Here is a 22,223-nt window from a genome sequence, read left to right on the forward strand (position 1 = left end):
TGGATGCCACCTGAAGCACGTTGCACATATACTAAGAGGAAGAATAGCTTTTGGGAAATTACAGCCAGGTCACAGGGTGCTGTGGTTGGGACTCAGTTTCAGAGGGGGAGAATTGCATGATTCCACACGAAGAGTGGGGCAGGCACAAGGCCAAAACCTGAAAGGTGCACTCAGAGAGACCAGAGAAGGGGGCAGAAGTGCAGCTAGCTCGGTTACTATAACAGCTGGGATTTAGACATTCATATCAATGGGGTCTGGATTTGGCCAATGGCCTCTCATCCACACAAGGATCCCAATGTGTCTGAAGGTGCCCTGGATCCTAGAAGTTGGTTATTATTATTGTTATTATTAGAAGGCCATATTTGTGCATGGGTGTAAATTCTAAATGTGACAGAGAAAAGCAGTGCTTTTTGACCGGTTATATTTTAACAGGCTCTGTTTCTCTTTCCTGGTTGGATACACTGATGCATTATAAACAAGTTTCTTATAAATGAAGGGGCAGCTCCTCATCTGATCTAGATTATCATAGCTTCTTGTCCAAATACAGTTATTATTAATTTAAAACTCAGCACCTTTGAATATTCTGAACTAAGGTACTGATCTGGAAAACCACTTCAGCAAGTCCCTAACTTTAATAACGGGAGTTGTCCCCTGGAAGGCTCTAAACATGCTAAAGAGTTTAGTTGTCTGTTTGTTTGTTTGTTTGATGGATTAGGGTGTATGAATGAGATTTTCATCTGGGCCAGTGGTAATTAGACATCCAACTGCTATCCATATTCAGAGGAATTCAGCAACTCCCCTTGGGCCCCTTTGAAAATCCCAAACCAGCTGCTTCAAGTTCACTGTTTCCATGAACATGAATGTCTTCTTTGCTGGAGGATTCAGGGAATCTAAACACAAAGGAGACATCCGTTCAGCTGATTGAAATGTAATTAAAAAGTAAAATGACTATTCACAGAAATCTGTTTTTCCTGTATTCTTTTAGTTCTTCGAATGACAGCAGGTAGGAGCTAGCTCAGGCTTCTGGGAGACTTAAATAAAGGTGCAGATCACCAGTTTTGTATTTTGCAATGTTATGCTGTATATCAGGGGTCGGCAACCTTTCAGAAGTGGTGTGCCGAGTCTTCATTTATTCACTCTAATGTAAGGTTTTGCGTGCCAGTAATACATTTTAACATTTTTAGAAGGTCTCTTTCTATAAGTCTATAATATATAACTAAACTATTGTTAGATGTAAAGTAAATAAGGTTTTTAAAATGTTTAAGAAGCTTCATTTAAAATTAAATTAAAATACAGAGCCCCCCAGACCGATGGCCAGAACCCGGGCAGCGTGAGTGCCACTGAAAATCAGTTCGTGTTCTGCCTTCGGCACACGTGCCATAGGTTGCCTACCCCTGCTATATATTTTGTTAAACACCAATGTCCAGTCACCACCTATCAGGGCAAATTCCTGCCTAGACAACAGTAACACTTCCAGAAATTAGGCCTCGTTAAAACCACCAAGGTACAGAGTATCTTATCTCATCTAGTAATCTATACCCCAGTGCAACTATAAACTGCAGAGGCAACTGAGCAAACAACTCATTGTTCATTGACAGTGGAATTGTCTTCTCATGTGACAGCCAAAGTCTGCTAACCTGCAAGATGTGTCCAATGGCCTACCTGTTCTCCCAAGCTGTCCTCAAAGGGGTGGATTGAGGATATGAAATGACTTAGGCCTGGTCTACACTACGAGTTTAGGTCGACTTTAGCAGCATTAAATCAAATTAAACCTGGACACGTCCACACAAGGAACCCTTTCTTTCGACTTAAAGGGCCCTTTAAACCGGTTTCTTTACTTCACCTCCTATGAGGGGATTAGCGCTAAAATCGGCCTTTGCGATTAGGGGTAGTGTGGATGGAATTCAACATTATTGGCCTCCAGGAGCTATCCCACAGTGCTTCATTGTGACTGCTCTGGACAGCACTCTCAACTCAGATGCACTGACCAGGTAGACAGGAAAAGCCCCGCGAACTTTTGAATTTCATTTCCTGTTTGCCCAGCGTGGAGAGCACAGGTGACCACGCAGAGCTCATCAGCACAGGTAACTGTGATGGAGTCCCAGGATCACAAAAGAGCTCCAGCATGGACAGAACGGGAGTTACAGGATCTGCTCCCCATATGGAGAGATGAATCAGTGCTAGCTGAACTCTGTATCAGTAAACTAAACGGCAAAATATTTGAAAAGGTCTCAAAGGCCATGAAGGACAGAGGCCATAACAGGGATGCACAGTAGTGCCGCATGAAAATTAAGGAGCTAAGGCAAGCCTACCACAAAGCCAGAGAGGCAAACGGAAGGTCTGGGGCAGAGCCACAAACATGCCGCTTCTACACAGAGCTGCATGCCATTCTAGGGGGTGCAGCCACCACTACCCCAACCGTGTGCTTTGACTCCATCAATGAAGAAACACACAACAGGGAAGCGGGTTCGGGGTACATGGAAGATGATGATGATGAAGACAATGAAGATAGCTCACAGCAAGGAAGCGGAGAAACCAGTTTCCCTAACAGCCAGGATATGTTTATCACCCTGGACCTGGAACCAGTAACCCCCGAACTCACCCAAGGCGTGCTCCCACACCCTGAGGGCGCACAAGGGACCTCTGGTGAGTGTACCTTTGTAAATATTACACATGGTTTAAAAGTAAGCATGTTTAATGAATAATGATTAATTTGCCCTGGCAATCGCAGCCAGTACAGCTACTGGAAAAGTCTGTTAACGTGTATGGGGATGGAGCGGAAATCCTCCAGGGACATCTCCAGAAAGCTCTCCTTTATGTACTCCCAAAGCGTTTGCAAAAGGTTTCTGGGGAGGGCTGCCTTATCCCGTCCGCCATGGTAGGACACTTTACCACGCCAGGCCAGTAGCACGTAGTCTGGAATCATTGCATAACAAAGCATGGCAGCGTATGGTCCTGGTCTTTACTGGCATGCAGACAACATCCATTCCTTATCTCTATTTGTTATCCTCAGGAGAGTGATATCATTCACGGTCACCTGGTTGAAATGGGGTGATTTTATTAAGGGGACATTCAGAAGTGCCCGTTCCTGCTCGGCTGAACAGAAATGTTCCCCGCTGTTAGCCATGTGGTGGGGGGGAGGGGTGAAGTGATCATCCCCGATAATTGGGTGTGTGTGTGGGGGGGGGGGTTAGTTGGGTTTGTGCTGCATGTTAACCTGGAAACTGCAGCCCCTCCTTTACATTGCAAACCCATTTTAAATGGTCAACCCAACGGGTGCTTGGTATGGGAAATGAGGGCGCTGCTGTTTGAAACCATTCCCACATGTTATGAAGGTTAAAAAAGTCAAAAGACCGTGGCTTATCATGGCTGCCTGCAAGCTGAATTCTGTTGCCTGGCACTGCGTGAGTGATCTCGCACATCAAACTGGCAGGCCCTCAATATAAGAGCAAAAATGCGACCTTGTAACGAAAGCACATGGCCTGTGTAATGTGAACAGCAAAATTTAACGTGAAAGAATGTACCCATTGTTCTCTAAAATGTGGATTTTTTAACCACCTCTCCCTTCTCCTCCACCAGCTGCAAATGTTTTTCCTTCTCAGAGGCTAGCGAAGATTAGAAGGAGAAAACGGCGGACTCGGGATGATATGTTCACGGAGCTCCAGATGTCCTCCCACGTTGAAAGAGCATAGCAGAATGTGTGGAGGCAGTCAATGTCAGAGTGCCAAAAATCACAATTTGAACGAGAGGAGAGGTGGGGGGATGAATCACGGGCTGAACAGAGCAGGTGACGGACTGAAGATGATAGGTGACGTCAGCTTGCAGACAGAAGGCAAGAGTCGATGCTCTGGCTGCTGGAGCATCAAACTGATATGCTCCAGCGTATGGTTGAGCTGCAGGAAAGGCAGCAGGAGCAGAGACTGCTGCTACAGCCCCTGTGTAACCAACAGCCCTCCTCCCCAAGGCACATTGCCTCCTCACCCAGATGCCCAAGAACACGGTGGGGAGGCCTCCGGCCACCCAGTCCCTCCACCCCAGATGATTGCCCGAGCATCAGAAGGCTGGCCTTCAATAAGTGTTAAAGTTTTAAAGTTTTAAACTGCAGTGTGTCCTTTTCCTTCCCTCCTCCCCCACTCATCCTGGGCTACCTTGGCAATTATCTCCCTAGTTGTGTGATAAATTAATAAAGAATGCATGAATGAGAAGTAACAATGACTTTATTGCCTCTGCAAGCAGTGCTCGAAGGCAGGAGGGGAGGGTGGGGTGGTTGGTTTACAGGGAAGTAGAGTGAACCACGGGGGGGGGGCAGAGGGTTCATTCAGGAGAAACAAACAGAAGTTTCACACAGTAGCCTCGCCAGTCACAAAACTAATTTTCAAAGCTTCTCTGATGTGCACCGCACCCTGATGTACTCTTCTAACCACCCTGGTGTCTGGCTGCACGTAATCAGCGGCCAGACAATTTGCCTCAACCTCCCACCCCGCCATAAATGTCTCCTGCTTACTCTCACAGATATTGTGGAGTGCACAGCAAGCAGCAATAACAATGGGGATATTGGTTTCGCTGAGGTCTATCCGAGTCAGTAAGCTGTGCCAGCGTACTTTTAAATGTCCAAATGCACATTCCACCACCATTTGGCACTTGCTCAGCCTATAGTTGAACAGATCCTGACTACTGTCCAGGCTGCTTGTGTACGGCTTCATGAGCCATGGCATTAAGGGTAGGCTGGGTCCCCAAGGATAATGATAGGCATTTCAACATCCCCAATGTTTATTTTCTGGTCCAGGAAGAAAGTCCCTTCCTCCAGCTTTCAAAACAGACCAGAGTGCCTGAAGATGCGAGCATCATGTACTTTTCCCAGCCATCCTACGTTGATGTTGGTGAAACATCCCTTGTGATCCACCAGGGCTTGCAGCAGCATTGAAAAGTACCCCTTGCGGTTTATGTACTCAGTGGCTTGGTGCTCCAGTGCCAAGATAGGGATATAGGTTCCATCTATCACCCCACCACAGTTTGGGAATCCCATTGCAGCAAAGCCATCCAGTATGACCTGCACATTTCCCAGAGTCACTATCATTGATATCACCAGGTCTTTGATTGCCCTGGCAACTTGGATCACAGCAGCTCGCACAGTAGATTTGCCCACTCCAAATTGATTCCCGACTGACCGGTAGCTGTCTGGCGTTGCAAGCTTCCACAGGGCTATCGCCACTCGCTTCTCAACTGTGAGGGCTGCTCTCATCCTCATATTCTGGTGCTTCAGGGCAGGGGAAAGCAAGTCACAAAGTTCCATGAAAGTGCACTTACGCATGCGAAAGTTTCGCAGCCACTGGGAATCATCCCACACCTGCAACACGATGCGGTGCCACCAGTCTGTGCTTGTTTCCCAGGCCCAGAATTGGCGTTCCACGCCATGAACTTGTCCCAGTAAAACCATGATTTGCACATTGCTGGGGCCTGTCCTTTGTGAGAGGTCTATGTCCATGTCAATTTCCTCATCACTCTCATTGCCGTACTGCAATCGCCTCCTCGGCTGGTCCTGGTTTTGCTTTGGCATGTCCTGGCTCTGCATATACTCCAGGACAATGCACATGCTGTTCATAGTGCTCATAATTGCCGCGGTGATCAGAGCAGGCTCCATGATCCCAGTGCTATGGCGTCTGGGCTTAAAAAAGTCGCGAAACTGATGGAGGGGGGGGGACTGATGACATGGCGTACAGGTACAGGGAATTAAAATCAACAAAGGTGGCTGTGCATCAGGGAGAAACACAAACAACTGTCACACAGAATGGCCCCCCCAAAGATTGAACTCAAAACCCTGGGTTTAGCAGGCCATTGATTTTACGGAGGGAGGGGGAAGTAAATGAATACATCTATTTTTTACATCTTAAGCTGGCAGCAGATGGTGCAGCATGACTGATAGCCCTCAGCATCTTCTGGGTGCTTGGCAGAAGATACTGTACTACGACTGCTAGCCATCATCGTCAAGATGGTTCAGTAGGACTGCCGGCAGGACTGAGTCTCCAGGATACAAAGCATGTCTGCCTAGGTGCCTCTGATTGAACTGGAATACGACGATGACGGATATGAGTCGTAATACACCATCTACTGCCAAAAGGCAAGGGGCTGCTGCTGTATAGCAATGCAGCCCCACGTCTGCCAGCACCCAGATAGCCGATGAAGGCTACCAGTCATACTGCACCGTCTACTGCCAAAAGGCAATTAGCTGCTGCTGTGTAACAATGCAGTACCACGTCTGCCGGCACCCAGATGACATATGGTGATGGTGAGCTGAGCTGAGCTGAGTGGGCTCCATGCTTGCCGTGGTATGTTGTCTGCACAGGTAACCCAGGTAAAAAGGCACGAATCGATTGTCTGCCATTGCTCTGACGGAGCGGGAGGGGCCTGACGACATGTACCCAGAACCTCCCGCGACACTGTTTTGCCTCATCAGGCATTGGGATCTCAACCCAGAATTCCAATGGGTGGCGGAGACTGTGGGAACTGTGGGATAGCTATCCACAGTGCAATGCTCCAGAAGTCGACGCTAGCCTCAGTACTGTGGATGTGGTACACCGACTTCATGCAATTAGAGCATTTTATGTGGGGACACACACAACCGACTGTATAAAACCGATATCTATAAAACTGGCTTCTATAAATTCAACCTAATTTCGTAGTGTAGACATACCCTAAGTTGATGGGGAAAAAACAGATATGGAACTTCTCTTGTTGGAGGAGGGCGAATGTTTTGGTCCAGCAATGGTCAATGTTCTGATGATGAATGAAAAGGGGAGAGGCCTACAGTGGGGTTGTGCTCTTTTACACCAGGACTGGATTTGACTCCCCAAGGACTACAGCACCTGTAGTACCACCCTTTGGGAGAGGGGGGAACTGTTCAGCTGTTCTCTCTGGCCTTATTCAACAATTAGGATTTGGGGACCTGGATGTGTCTCTTACTTTACATACCATGCTGATGAGTGAAACAGAGAGTGAGAGCGAGATGAACATTGACAAGGGCTGGCATGGAGAGCATGTAGTGCCACTGCCCATGTTATAGCTGCTGATTAGATTGCTAAGGCTAAGATTTTTCATAGATTTCAAAGCCAGAAGGGACCATTTTGATCCTCTAGTCGGACTTCCTGTAGGACACAGGCCATGGAACTTCCCCAAATATTGCTAGAACAGATCTCTTAGCAAACATCTTGATTTATAAATCGTCAGTGATGGAGAATCTGCCACGACCTTTGGTAAATTGTTCTAATGTTTAATTACGCTCACCATTAAAGATGACCACTTTATTTCCAATCTGTATTTGTGTAGCTTCAACTTCCAGCCATCGGATCATACCTTTCTCTGCTTGATAGAAGAGTCCATAATTAAATATTTCTTCCCTATGCAGATACTTATAGACTGTAATTAGCCTTAACCTTCTCTTTGTTAAGCTAAATACATTGAACTCTTTGAGTATATCACTGTAAGGTTTTATTCAGTCTTGTGGGTCTTCTCTGAACCCTCTCCAATTAAACAACCACCGTCTTCAATTGTGGGTGCCAGAAATGGACATGGTATTCCAACAGCATGTCCAGCTTCCTAGCTAATTTCAAAGCTGCCAGGCAACTCAGAATCCCTGTTCCCAGTCGTGAGCTGGAGTCGGTTCGCACTGGTTCACAGGAACTGGTTGTTAAATTTAGAAGCCATTTTAGAATCGGTTGTCCCATGTGGGTTCTAAAAGGGCTTTTAAACTTGACAACTGGTAAAGCTCCAGCTCCCTGCCCCCAGTCTCAACTCACCTCTGCTTCCTTGGCTCCTCCCCTGAACGCTCTGCCCCCCTTCTCCTCCTCCTCCCCTTCCCCTGCTTCCCGCGAATCAGATGTTCGCACAGGAAGCCTGGGATGGTTCAGAAACAAGCAGCAGCTTCGCAAGGTAAGCTGAGGCGGGGGGGCACGAGGAGGGCTCCAGGGAGGCATGGCACGGCCCAGCCCAGTCCTGGCCGAGCGGCTCCATCCCGGCCCCAGCGGAGAGACTTCGACCTGGACCTGGCTCCAGCTCTGGCCAAGCGGCTCCAGCCCAGGCCTGGCCGAGCGCCCTGGCTCCGGCCAAGAGACTTTGGCGTGGCCCCGGCTCCGGCTCCAGCTCCGGCCAAGAGACTTTGGCCCGTCCCCATCCCTGGCCCTGGCCCCGTCCCCGGTCCAAGTCCTGGCTCCGGACGAGCAGTCCCGGTCCTAGTCCCAGCTCCGGCCGAGCGCCCCTGCCTCTGGCCAAGAGACTTAGGCCCAGCCCCGGCCCCAGCTCCGGCCAAGAGACTTCGGCCCAGCCCAGCACCCCTGGTCTGACCTACAGCGTGTTAAGGGAGCAAGGAGGGGTGTTGGAAGAGGGCAAGGGAGTTCAGGGGGATGGATAGCGGTCGGGGCGATCAGAGGGCAGGGAACAGGGGGTTGAATGGGGGCAGGGGTCCCAGGAGGGCAGTCAGGAAGGAGAGGGGATTGAAAGGGGTGTCTGGGGGCAGTCAGGGGCAGGAGTTCCAGGGGCAGTCAGGGGACAGAGAGAAGGGGTGGTTGGATGGGGCTGGAGTTCTGGGGTCCATCAGGAATGAGAGGAGGGGTTGGATGGAGTGGCAGGGGGCAGTCAGGGGACAGGGAAGGGGGGTGGATGGGGCAGGGGTCCCGGGGGCATCAAGGAATGTTGGGGGCTGGATGGGGCAGGAGTTCTAGGAGGCAGGGGGGCACGACCGCCTCGTGGGGTGAGGAGGAGGGAACCGGTTGTTAATTTTTTGGCAGCTCATCACTGCCTGTTCCCATTAATTGAATTGAGAACCAAATGTCCATAATCCCCTAAGTGGTTTTGAAAATTTCAGCCAAAAACATTAGAGAAAGGTCCCCCCCAAAAACCTCCAAAACTATTGCTGAGCCCTCCCAGACAATAAGGATTTTCTAAACTGCACTCATGGTCAGATAGGAGTTCTACAGAAGGCCCAGTCTGTTTATAATGGGCCAAATACAGAGCCCAGTACCAACACTCATGAGCTTTACAAGATGTCGGTCTGTTCCCAGCTCAGCTCCAATATGGCCTATTTCACTGCTAGATCACGCAGAACGACCTGGTCGGAGGTTGATACAGAAAAAAAGATTATTCCAGTCACTGGATTTTTGTGTTTCAGTAGTAGCTGGGCCTCTTTGAAAACAAGACCCCTTTGAAAATGCCAGCTGAGCACTTTTTCCAGCCTCTGATTTTACAAATGTCCACTCTCTTTATCATTGGACAAACACCAATGGATAAAAACATCACAGAACTTTGGGGTGCTCATCATACAGGCTTGCATCCATCTCTACCAGCACTGCAGTCATTCCCCTTCTAGGCCACTAGTAGTAGTGTTAACACAAGCATCAAAGTTCAGTTATGGAATGGCCCGGGGATCTTTGTGCAGTTCCCACAGAACATGTGCCCCCATCACTCAAACAGCAACATTACTGGCAATAATTTGTTTCCTTGTGGTCTGTCCAGGGACATGAAGAAGGAAATCCTCTGTCACTATGGTAAGGGTCCCTCTTGGGAAGCACAGAGGCACATGTCCAGGGAGTGGTACAGGGGGAAGATTGCACAGCCATACTTGGGCTTCTGTGTGTTTCACCGAAAATGTTAGATTTCAGACTCTTGGGATAATCATCTGGCCACTCAGAGTTCAGGTTAGTATGAAACAAACCGAAAAGGGACATGATATAAAGCTCTGTGTAATAAGTCAGGGGTGTTCAAAGGGGCCAATGGGTGTTAGTCAGTGGGAGGTGGGCTCCTACTTCTATTAAATTGCTCTGAAAATCCCAGCCATTTGTCACACACAGGAATCAGGAAGGCATTCCCTCTGCTCCAATGTAGTCCGGGGATTTTTTGTTTGTTTCTCTTTTTAGTTTTCTTTTCTTCCTCTGGCACACCAGGGATGCCTGTGACTGGAGATAGGACATTGGACAGGAAAGGCAAAGGCACTTATATGGCACCAAGCATTCTCTCTCTCTCTCAGGTGCTTGGCTGGCTGGTTTTCGCTCACATACTCAGGGTCTAACTGATCACCAGATGTGTGGTCAGAAAGGAATTTTCCCTCAGATCAGATTGGCAGGGACCTTTGGTGGGATTTTTTGGTCTTCCTCTGAAGCTAAGGGCATGGATCCAGGAAGTTTTTGGAAAGTGTAGGGGACAATTTCCTGGTGCAAGTGCTGGAGGAACCAACTAGGGGCAGAGCTCTTCTTGACCTGCTGCTAACAAACAGAGAAGAATTAGTAGGGGAAGCAAAAGTGGATGGGAACCTGGGAGGCAGTGACCATGAGATGGTCAAATTCAGGATCCTGACACAAGGAAGAAAGGAGAGCAGCAGAATACGGACCCTGGACTTCAGAAAAGCAGACTTTGACACCCTCAGGGAACTGATGGGTGGTATCCCCTGGGAGAATAACATGAGAGAGAAAGGAGTCCAGGAGAGCTGGCTGTATTTTTAAGAATCCTTATTGAGGTTGAAGGGAAAAAAAACATCCCGATGTGTAGAAAGAATAATAAACATGGGAGGTGTGGAGGAAAAATAGTCTAAGGCCTAAACTTTGGTCAAGTGAACTGTATGCAGGGTAAGGTGAACTGTATGTGTGGCCTGGAGGAAGGAGAAAAGGGGGGGGAGAGTAAAAGGAGAAGGGTAGACAGAAATCATAAAAGCAGAACTAACTGTAGAAATTATAAAAGTAGAATTAACCTTTGTTACAGATTATAATAAACAGATGTCAGGTGACAGAGCAGGGAACTGCAAAGGGCAGACTGTGAAAAACAGGAAAGCTTGCTAAGCTATATTCCCTTTCTTGGGGGCATGTATTCCAAATATGGCGATAATGTTGATAAGAAAGTATGCATTACCTAATTGTGGTTTTAGGTTATATAAGCTATTTGAAAATCTGTAGTTGGGGGGATTGCCAGTTCACTGGTACACCCTGTGCATGCATGAAAATAAAGAGGCCTCAGGCGATTCTGATCCAAATACAACACATGGTTTTTCCACAACACAGGTGACCAGCTTGGCTTAAAAGTGAAATCCTAGCTGATAATAAACACAAAAAAGAAGCTTACAAGAAGTGGAAGATTGGACAAATGACCAAGGAGGAGTATAATAATATTGCTCAGGCATGCAGGAGTGAAATCAGGAAGGCCAAATCACACTTGGAGTTGAAGCTAGCAAGAGATGTTAAGAGTAACAAGAAGGGTTTCTTCAGGTATGTTAGCAAGAAGAAGAAAGTCAAGGAAAGTGTGGGCCCCTTACTGAATGAGGGAGGCAACCTAGTGACAGAGGATGTGGAAAAAGCTAATTTACACAATGATTTTTTTGCCTCTGTCTTCACGAACAAGGTCAGCTCCCGGACTACTGCACTGGGCAGCAGAGAATGGGAAGGAGGTGACCAGCCTCTGTGGAGAAAGAAGTGGTTCAGGACTATTTAGAAAAACTGGATGAGCACAAATCCATGGGGCCGGATGCGCTGCATCTGACGGTGCTAAAGGAGTTGACAGATGTGATTGCAGAGCCATTGGCCATTATTTTTGAAAACTAATGGCGATCAGGGGAGGTCCCAGATGAGTCAAAAAAAGCTAATGTAGTGCACATCTTAAACGATGGAAGAAGGAGAATCCTGGGAACTACAGGCCAGTCAGCCTCAACTCAGTTCCTGGAAAAATCATTGGGCAGGTCCTCAAGGAATCAATTCTATAGCACTTAGAGGAGAGGAAAATGATCAGGAACAGTTAGCATGGATTCACCAAGGGCAAGTCATGCCTGACTAACCTAATTGCCTTCTATGAGGAGATAACTGGCTCTGTGGATGAGGTGAAAGCAGTGGATGTGTTATTCCTTGACTTTAGAAAGGTTTTGATATAGTCTCCCACAGTATTCTTGCCAGCAAGTTAAAGAAGTATGGGCTAGATGAACAGACTATAAGGTGGATAGAAAGCTGGCTACATCGTCTGGCTCAACGAGTAGTGATCAACGGCTCCATGTCTAGTTGGCAGCCGGTATCAAGCGGAGTGCCCCAAAGGTCGGTCCTGGGGCCAGGTTTGTTCAATATCTTCATTAATGATCTGGAGGATGGTGTGGACTGCACTCTCAGAAAGTTTGCAGATGACACTAAACTGGGAGGAGTGGTAGATATGCTAGAGGGTAGGGATAGGATACAGAGGGACCTAGACAAATTAGAGGATTGGACCAAAAGAAACCTGATGAAGTTCAACAAGGACAAGTGCAGAGTCCCGCACTTAGGATGGAAGAATCCCATGCACTGCTACAGCCTAGGGACTGAATGGCTAGACAGCAGTTCTGCAGAAAAGGACCTAGGAATTACAGTGGATGAGAAGCTGGATATGAGGCAACAGTGTTCCCTTGTTGCCAAGAAGGCTAACGACATTTGGAGCTTTATAAGTAGGGGCATTGCCAGCAGATCAAGGGACATGATCATTCCCCTCTGTTCAACATTGGTGAAGCCTCATCTAGAGCACTGTGTCCAGTTTTGGGCCCCACACTACAAGTTGGATATGGAAAAATTGGAAAGAGTCCAGCGGAGGGCAACAAAAATGATTAGGGGGCTGGAGCACATGACTTATGAGGAGAGACTGAGGGAACTGGGATTGTTTAGTCTGCAGAAGAGAAGAATGAGGGGGCATTTGATAGCTGCTTTCAATTACGTGAAAGGGGGTTCCAAAGAGGATGGATCTAGAGTGTTCTCAGTGGTAGCACATGACAGAACAAGGAGTAATGGTCTCAAATTGCAGTGGGGGAGGTTTAGATTGGATATTAGGAAACACTTTTTCACTAAGAGGGTGGTGAAGCACTGGAATGGGTTAGGTGGTGGAATCTCCTTCCTTAGAGGTTTTTAAGGTCAGGCTTGACAAAGCCCTGGCTGGGATGATTTAGTTGGGAATTGTTCCTGCGTTGAGCAGGGGCTTGGACTAGATGACCTCCTGAGGTCCCTTCCAATCCTGATGTTCTATGATTCTATGATTGCCTGCTGGAATCCATTTTCTGCCACTGCAGGGGCCTGGAGCACCTTGGTCCCTCCTATTTTATGCCTGTGATACACAAAAGCCTGTCTCCTGAGGGCTTTAATACTTAGGTGTAATTTTGGATGTTGGGTAATGTCTACTGGGTATAAGAACAGCTGTGTGGCCCTCATTGGGGATTCCTAGGGGATTCCACACATGGTCTGATGGTCTGATTGCCCTGGTTGCTATCAGTACCTGAACTCATGAGCTGATGATATGTCCCTTGCCCACCCATGCAGAAATTAATACTGTGGCAGGGACTGTGAATAAGTTGTGCCCTGATAAGTCATCTTTGGAGAGCAGGATATTCCTTGGCCTTAGCCCCCACTGGACATGTGAAAGTTCATATGTAATTTCCATGTGAATGCTATAGACATCTCAGAGCAGAAGTGTATGGGATGAATCAGGAGTAAAGAGATGCAGCTGCCATTTTCATCACTAAGTCATCTGTCCAAACCCGCTCAAGTAAGAAATGGCCAGCTTGGTCATCTATGAAAATAATTATTGACATTTCACAAGTCCCTAGACATATAATGACATCACCCACCAAACATGCCATCTGTGTAAACTGGCATCAATTGCCACCCTCCTATGAGCAGCCTCAGCAGAGGCCAAGGACGAGAATTGACCTGAGGAAACCATCTCAGAAGTGGGAGAATTTCCTGGTCCTAGATCATAGGTAGCTGTAACTGTGTGGGACTCACCCCTGTGGTGCCTCCTGCTGGTCGTCTTGGGGAATTAGCTTCCAGCCTCCGGAGCACCCCCTGTCAGACAGTGTTGCACTACTACTGGCCCCCCGTGTCCCTCCCAGACCCCGGGTGATCCTTTCACTGGGTGCTGCCCCTTGACAGTACCCCCACTGTTTCTCCGGGTCTCCCCACTCAGGGGAACCCTCCCCCACTACCCCCACCTCGCCTTAGTCGTAGGCTACTGCCAATCACCAACTCACCCCCGCACCCTGGGGCAGACTGCAGTGTAAGCCACTCATCATAGGAAAGGTTGGGTCTGGACCTGATGCATCTACCTATTGCTTGGCTGTCCCTTTGAAACCCCAGTACTTGTCTTCTGCCCTCAGCTAGACCCGCAGCCTGGGGGGTTTCCAGGCTGGAGCTCCCCAGCTCCTCTAACCTTCCCCTATCCCTGCTCCACTCTCAGTACCCTGCTCAGTTCCCTAGCAGCCAAGTCCTTCTCTCTCTACAAGCAGAGAGAGACTGTTTAGGCTTCTGGCTCACAGCCCCTTATAGGGACCAGCTGGGCCTGATTTGGGCATGGCCCCAGCTGTTACTGCCTTCCCCAATCAGCCTAGGCTTTGCTTCACAGCCTCAGCCCTCTCCCAGGGCTGGTTTTAACCCTTTCAGGGCCGGAGCAGGTGACCACCCTGCTACAGTAGCACACACCGCCCCTTCTCCGTGAGCCGGCTGCACGACTTGCAGCCGGTTCGTTTCCTGACCGCGCCAAGGAAACATCTCTACACGCTTGTGCTCCACACTCTTCACTTCCTCACCCTCGTGTCCCACCCCGATACAAAGTGGCGGGACCTCCTGCCACCTGTCGAGGGTGAGAAGCCCCGGTGGGCCAGCCTCTATTCCACTCTGGTCCCGAGGCCCACCGGGGATCTCAGCTGGCGGCTCCTTCATGGGGCCGTGAGCACGGGTGTGTACTTGGCGCGGTTTACCGCTGTCCCGGACACCTGTCCTTTCTGCGGCGTGAGGGAGACCCTGGCTCACGTTTACTTAGAGTGTGCCAGGTTGCAGCCCCTACACCGGCTCCTCACCGACATTATGTTATGTTTTTGGTTACACTTTTCCCCTCACCTTCTCATTTATGCACTCCCTATCCATGGCCCCACAAAGTCGTGGGACCTCCTGGTCAACTTCCTCTTGGCACTGGCTAAACAGGCCATCTATAAAACCAGGGAGAGGAGGTTGGCCGATGGAGGTGCCTGTGACTGTGGGGCCTGTTTCCGATCCTCTGTCCGTTCACGTATCCGGGCAGAGTTCCTCTGGGCGGCGTCCACTGGCTCCCTTGACACCTTTGAGGAGCAGTGGGCGCTGTCCGGGGTTCTCTGCTCGGTGTCCCCGTCTGGTTCTCTTCTTTTGACCCTTTGACCACACTCCTGTCCCTGTTTTTACATTAGTTGTCCCCCGTAATTATTTGAGTTCCAGGTCCTGTGGATCCTCCCCTTAGGCTGGGGGGAGATCCTTTAGCTTACGCCCGCCCACTTCCCGGAACCCAATAGGTACAGTAGCACACACAGAGAATGTAGACAGAAAATTATGGGGGATGCTGTGAATGGATAGGAAACACATTTGCCTTTCCCGCAATCATTCCTTCCTCACCAAGCCATCAAAAGAAGCCAGAAATCTTGAATCATGCTATCCTGTTCTTACTACAAGACATTTTCCTTCCTTTAGCCCTCGGTTCCAGTTACTCTGTGATTCTGGAACACTGGATCACACTTTCTTTCCAGAGCCCACTACTCTGTCATATGCCTGTTACAATGTGGCCATGGCTTATTTGGAGTATTCCAAAAGAAGTTCTGAGTTCCCATCTCACCACCCACAGAGAACAGTTTATCTGGGCCTAGTTCTACGACAGAAGAATACAGCATGGTTTAAATTGTGTGGAGGGAGACTGTTTAAGGTGAATCTCACCTTTGGGGAGAAATTTGTTCCTGTGCATGTGACCCACAAGTACAGACCGTCAACAAAAGAAATGATGAATGACTATAGTCTGTAACTCAGAACATGAGTGATGGGGAATGACACATACTGGTTTCTGAACAGTAACTGAAAAGGTCTGTTGCTAGTCTTATCCATAACCAGCTCAAACCAAATGTTATAGTCTGTAGTTTCTAGTTAGTGCTGTCAAAATGGTGGGAGTCAAAGCGTGATTAATTATTGGCTCAGAATGAAGGGCAGGTTATTAAGCAGGAAAAACTCTAGGGATCAGATCTTAGAGGAAAGATGAAGATTTTTTTTTCCATACATTTTCCCCCCTCATCTTTGCAATAATTTTGCTGCCAAGGGTAAGTTTTTCAGTGACTCCCCATAGTGGATTTAGATATACATTTGTGTATGTCGGCAAGTTGCAGGATAGCACTGAAATCTCATTATTGGTGATTAGTGTGTGGCTTTCAGATACATTTAATTCAGATTTACATTGATTTAATCTATTTTCCTTTTCTAAAGATAATAAAATAATGTACAATTGCATTCAGGAGGCCACAGTTTGAATCCTTGCTCTGTCACTGAATAGTATTTTTCCTTTGTTTTGCTCATTTCTAAAATGGTGATAATGACACTTATCCCAAATCTAAAATGCTTGGAGATCTATGCATGGAAAGCACTATCTATTTTCAGTATTTATAGTACTTATATTGCCATAGTATCCCAGCATAGAATCATAGAATATCAGGGTTGGAAGGGACCTCAGGAGGTCATCTAGTCCAAGCCCCTGCTCAAAGCAGGACCAATTCCCAACTAAATCATCCCAGCCAGGGCTTTGTCAAGACTGACCTTAAAAACCTCTATGGAAGGAGATTCCACCACCTCCCTAGTTAACCCATTCCAGTGCTTCACCACCCTCCTAGTGAAAAAGTTTTTCCTAATATCCAACCTAAACCTCCCCCACTGCCACTTGAGACCATTACTCCTTGTTCTGTCATGTGCTACCACTGAGAACACTCTAGATCCATCCTCTTTGGAACTCATAGTGCATCTCAGAGTGTTTATGTCCTCATCCTCACATGCCCCCAGGAGATGGGGAACAGGTATGTTAGCAACAAGAAGAAGGTCAGGGAAAGTGTGGGACCCTTGCTGAATGAGGGAGGCAACCTAGTGACAGATGATGTGGAAAAAGCAGATGTACTCAATGCTTTTTTTTGCCTTGGTCTTCACAAACAAGGTCATCTCCCAGACTGCTGCACTGGGCAGCACAGTATGAGGAGGAGGTGAGCAGCCCTCAATTGTGAAAGAACAGGATAGGGACTATTTAGAAAAGCTGGACATGCACAAGTCCATGGGACTGGATGCAATGCATCCAAGCCAAGAGTGCTGAGGGAGTTGGCTGATGTGATTGCAGAGCCATTGGCCATTATCACTGAAAACTCATAGTGATCGGGGGAGGTCCAGGATGATTGGAAAAAGGCAAAGATAGTGCTCATCTTTAAAAAAAGGGAAGAAGGAGAATCCAGGGAACTACAGACTGATCAGCCTTACCTTAGTCCCTGGAAAAATCATGGAGCAGGTCCTCAAGGAATCATTTTGAAGCACTTGGAGGACAGGAAGGTAATTAGGAACAGTCAGCATGGATTCACCAAGGGCAAGTCATGCCTGACCAACCTGATTGCCTTCTGTGATGAGATAACTGGCTCTGTGGTTCTAGCTAAAGTCATTTGCAGCTCTAGGTATGCCTTACTTCTCATAATCAGGCCTCAGGTCTTGGTCTGCAAGATAATGAAACATCCAAAATTTGGGACCACATTTGAAACTTTGAGACAAATTCATTGTGACAAACTTACTGCCAGTGGAACTCAATTGTCATGAATAAATTGTGTCAGTGGATCTCTAGACATTTTTTGATTATTATATGATTTTCCTATCTTCTCCCATTTTTTCTTTACTTCTTAAAACACACAAGGTTTATACTGCCTCAGACCAGGGTCAGATAGTGCTCAGATTGACCAAGGGTAGCATAGTTGAAGGTCTGGCATGAAAACTTTGCCACATTTGCTTATAGTTCAGCAGATGATGATGCAAGCATCTAATAGGAAGCTAAAGTACAGCTGTGGGTTGCATTGTGATATGCCCTGAACAAACTAGAAAGAAAGGAGAGACTCTGGGCTAGATTCCAAAGGAACTTAGACATTCGGATGCTCAGTGTTTTTGCAATTAGCTTTTAGGCACCAAGAGAATCCCTGGGATTCACAAAGCCTGAGTCTGTCTCCCAGGCTCCCTACACACTTCAAGGAAGGAGACAGGTGACTAAGAAAAGGATTGGCAAAACCTGGCATGCTAGACATCTCCCTGCCCCTCCTGGGGAGCTCAGCACTGAAGTCTGGGCTGCAGGGAGGAGCCTCTTTTTGCTTGGGAGTCTCATCTGTGAACCCTCTCTGGCAGTTGGGCATTTAAGGCATATTTTTGCAAGAAGCCAGGAATGGCAGCATCATCGCATTTGGCTCAGTGTTCTGGGCACTCACCCAGAAAGTGGGAAACCCCTGGTTCAATTCCTCCCTTCACCTTAAGGGACTTGAACAGGGCTTTGCCACCACTCAGATGACTGCTGTAGCCACTAAGTGATGGGACATTGTGATATGGGTCTTCCTCAGTCTCTCCTGTCTAGCTCCTATAGAGCATTGTTCATCCATAGATCTCAAAGCATTTCACAGCCTTTTAATGTATTTATCCCCACAACACCCTGTTTTATGTGAGGTAGGGAAGTGTTATCATCCCCATTATACCGATGGAGAACTGAAGCACAGTGAGGCCAGCAGGAATGATTAGCTAGCTGACCACAGTTGAAACCCCTATCTGGCCAGATTGCCTCTAAGGCATTGCCAGGACTGCTCTTAAGCCCAGCAGTAGCAGATGGCCAGTGGTGACTCTGGCAGCTGTGATGGCTCTTGCTCCCAGCCTTGCTGCAGCCCTGATCATGCCTTGCTCCAGCCCTGCTTGGTTTCTGACTCCTGGTTCCTGACCTCCCACGCCCCAGTCTGTGACATCCTTCCCTTATGAAACGAAAGACCTATGGACCTTCCCTCAGCCTGGGGTGAAGATCAGAGATAGCCACATGCAACCAGATCCTGTCAGGTAACTTCTATTTACAGGGCAAGTGTGTGGGATAGGGCTTCCCCTTTTAAACTCAATGGGAACTCTCCCTCTCCCCCCACACCCTGTTTTATCCACACTAAGCACCAAATCCTCATCTATGTGATAGGGATCTCCATGGAGGAGCTACACAGGCCTACAGGAGGCACTGAATCATTCCCACCTCACCCAGTTTAGAGTTGTGGCTCCAGGCACCCACACAGGTGAGGCAGGGGTGCTGTGTGAGCCCCAATGCCGTTCTGTTTCCTCAGAGCTTGAGGTCAGTGGATCTATACTGTGCACATGTTAACTGCTGGTCAATGTGTGTGATGCTCCCCCCTTTACCTGAGCTAGGCAAGGCACATGTCTGAGGCAGCTGTCGGAGCACAAGCTGTCACAGTGTATGCTCTTTAGCTCTGGAGGCCCCTAGTTCAATCCCTGGTGTGTCATCCAAAATGGCATTTATCACCCAAGGGCGGATTTAAACTGCTGTTGTCTTCAGGTGCTCGGTTGAGATTCCTCTGCTCAGAAGAAGCATGTAAGCTCCCCATCAGTCCACATTACCTGTCTCCCCCCCTCCCCCCCGCAATGTGTCCAGTCCACAGAGGATGAAAAAGTGTTATATGTTTTGGCTAGAAGCTAGTGGCTCATTAGCTCAAGCTGTACCGACTCAGACTCTGTGGAAGTCTCAGGTTCCATCTCTGTTGGTGGGAAAAATGAGGGCTGAGTGACCAGAGTGCAGGGGGCGGGCAGGTGAACCTGCATGCTAATCACTGACATTAATTAGCTCCCCTTGAGAAATCCAATGGGGATAATCAGACAATCGGGCCAGCTTGATGGGATAAGGAGCCCATTACCTCATCAGTCCAAGTCTGTTAAAAAGTCAGGAATACAGTCCCAAGAAGATGAGAGCAGAGGGACCAGGGCCAGCTCAGCTCAGTTACACTGAAGCCTCAAGGGAGGGAGACCTTGGTTCCCCTCAAGTCCTGGGAAGAGGGCCAAAAAGTGCTGTGGGTGCTGTAAATATATTGTTGCGAGGGGTGATTGTGGAAATGGTGGAGGGAACTTAAAATAACAGGGTACATCAAAGGCACAACCAGTGGAATCCATGCAGTTTCTGCAGGGAAGAAGGGGGAAAGGAAGCCATGCTTCGTTACAGGCTGACACACACAGACCTACCAACAATACTGTTTTGAATGGGCCCATATAGAGAAATGCTGTGGTGACATGATTGACTGGTGTCCCCATACAACATAGGTAAGAGACAGTACAAATCTATGAGTGTTGTCAGCAGATAATATAACAGTGTTTGACAGCACGGCATCCATCCCTGCTGAACGCCCATGGAGAAAAGTAGCTATAACTCTAAATAAAAAAACCAAGAGTGTCAAGGATGTGCTTTCACTCCAAAATCACAAAGAGATCCCACCCCAGCACTGCAATAAAATGTACATAGTGTAACCAAGAGATGGTTAAAGCTACCTAGGAAATGGAGGGCAGAAGGGGAAGAATAACTTGGGAGCAGACTGCTGTGGTAAAAACAAAGTCAATGGAACTACACTGATTTTCTCCCTCTGAGGATCCGAGTCTTGATATCTATGTATAAATAAGTTAAAATCATGTCTGTCCTAGGAGTTAAACATTTTGATTAGTTATTGAGTGAAAATAAGTGTGACACATGAGAAACTTCAGGGACCAATGCCGAAGGGAACCTGAGGATTACCTCAGCCATTAACCTCAGCCATTATTCTGGTATAAATTCTATATCTTTCAATGAGATGAAGGGAGCCTCTTAATCTCTTAGCCAAGGTATATAAGGGCTTTGTGAATGAAGTCTACCTTCAGTGATGTCCCTTCAGCAATTCACTGGTTCTGGGTTATGCTCATTTCATATCCTTTAACAATCGATTTGTAAGACAGAGAATTCATTTACTTATATGAGTCCAAAAGCTACAGGTCAGGGTGAAAATTTCACATTAGCATCAATCCTCATATGGAGTCCAGGTGAGTGTGAGACTTTTTAATTGGCTGAATGATTTTCCTGTTTCAAAGAAATTTTATTAACGAGCTATTGGTATCTGGGACAGGTGTGTGGATTCTGTTCCTGACTGTCATTGGCCTGTGCTTTTAAGTCATGGGCATATGGTTTAGAACAGTATATATATTTCTTACATTGTAGCCTGCAGTTGGGCTTCTCCTAGGTGATAAACCAGGAAATCATCTGTATTGTTTCTTATTAATATTACGTATGATTCTGTTTCCTGGTCAGTTTGGTATTATCTGCCTCAATGCATGAAATCCAGTGGAAAAAGGCTGTAATAGAGGGGACGGGGTGCTAAGAGAGGGTACAACAATGGCACAGATAGAAAACGTCTCCTCAAACTTAACTGCCAGGTTTATACCCATTTAGAGGGACCCACTCAGCCTCTACCATGGGGAGAGGGCTGTTTGACCAAGGATGAGAAGAGAGAGGTCAAAAAACACTGACGTTCTATAAAGTGTCTCTCATGGTGGCGGGGTGGGGGGAAGCATGGGGATGGTCACCATGCTGGAGGCTGACAGATGAACAAATAGATTTACTGCGAGTCTGGAACTGCAATGAGCAAGCCTGGTGCCCAGAAAGAACAGGAGACAGCCAGGCTGGGTTATGTCTATCTAGGAGTCTTGGGGAATGCCAAGCATAGGGAAGACAATATGAAAAGAGGTCTCTTTGTTATTTTCAGATCTGCATCTCTAGGCACTATGGACAATTTGGGCAAAATTCCACAAACCACGGTAACATTATTGATATTGATGGAGTTACTCCTGATATACATCATTTGCACAATACCTCAGCATAGCTATTAGAGGTGAACACCAGGGGGCATTCGGGGTGGGGGTGAGGATGGAGTAAAGGGTTGACTTTGACTAGCTACATGATGATCTACCTGTGACTTGTCTCTTTAAATGGCAATAGCTATCTCAAGTTATCTATCTCAATGAAAAACACCCTCCTTTGTGCAGCAAAGACAAACTTGGGGGGGGTAGGTATTTAAAACATGTGGGTGCTGTAGCTCTGAGAAGTGACTGAAGTACAAGGGTTCTACCCAATTCAGGGAATCTCTGGGATCAAGGATTGTGACCATTAATTGGGAAGCATTCAAAGTAAAAGCTGCATCTTAGGAAGTGATGCATAATATAGAAAGCTCTGAGAACTACCCAGCTGAACTGTGTCACTGTAAATGGTTACCATCCATGTTAAAATGCCTGATTCCCTTTGATAGCAATGCATAAAGGTTGTCACATTCCCTGGTTTCTTATAGCTCAGATCACCCCTTTCAGGATGTCAATGAATTTAATTTAATTGTTTCCCCATTCTCT

Source organism: Malaclemys terrapin, chromosome 12 (genome assembly GCF_027887155.1).
Source record: "Malaclemys terrapin pileata isolate rMalTer1 chromosome 12, rMalTer1.hap1, whole genome shotgun sequence".
Classification (NCBI taxonomy): Eukaryota; Metazoa; Chordata; order Testudines; family Emydidae; genus Malaclemys; species Malaclemys terrapin.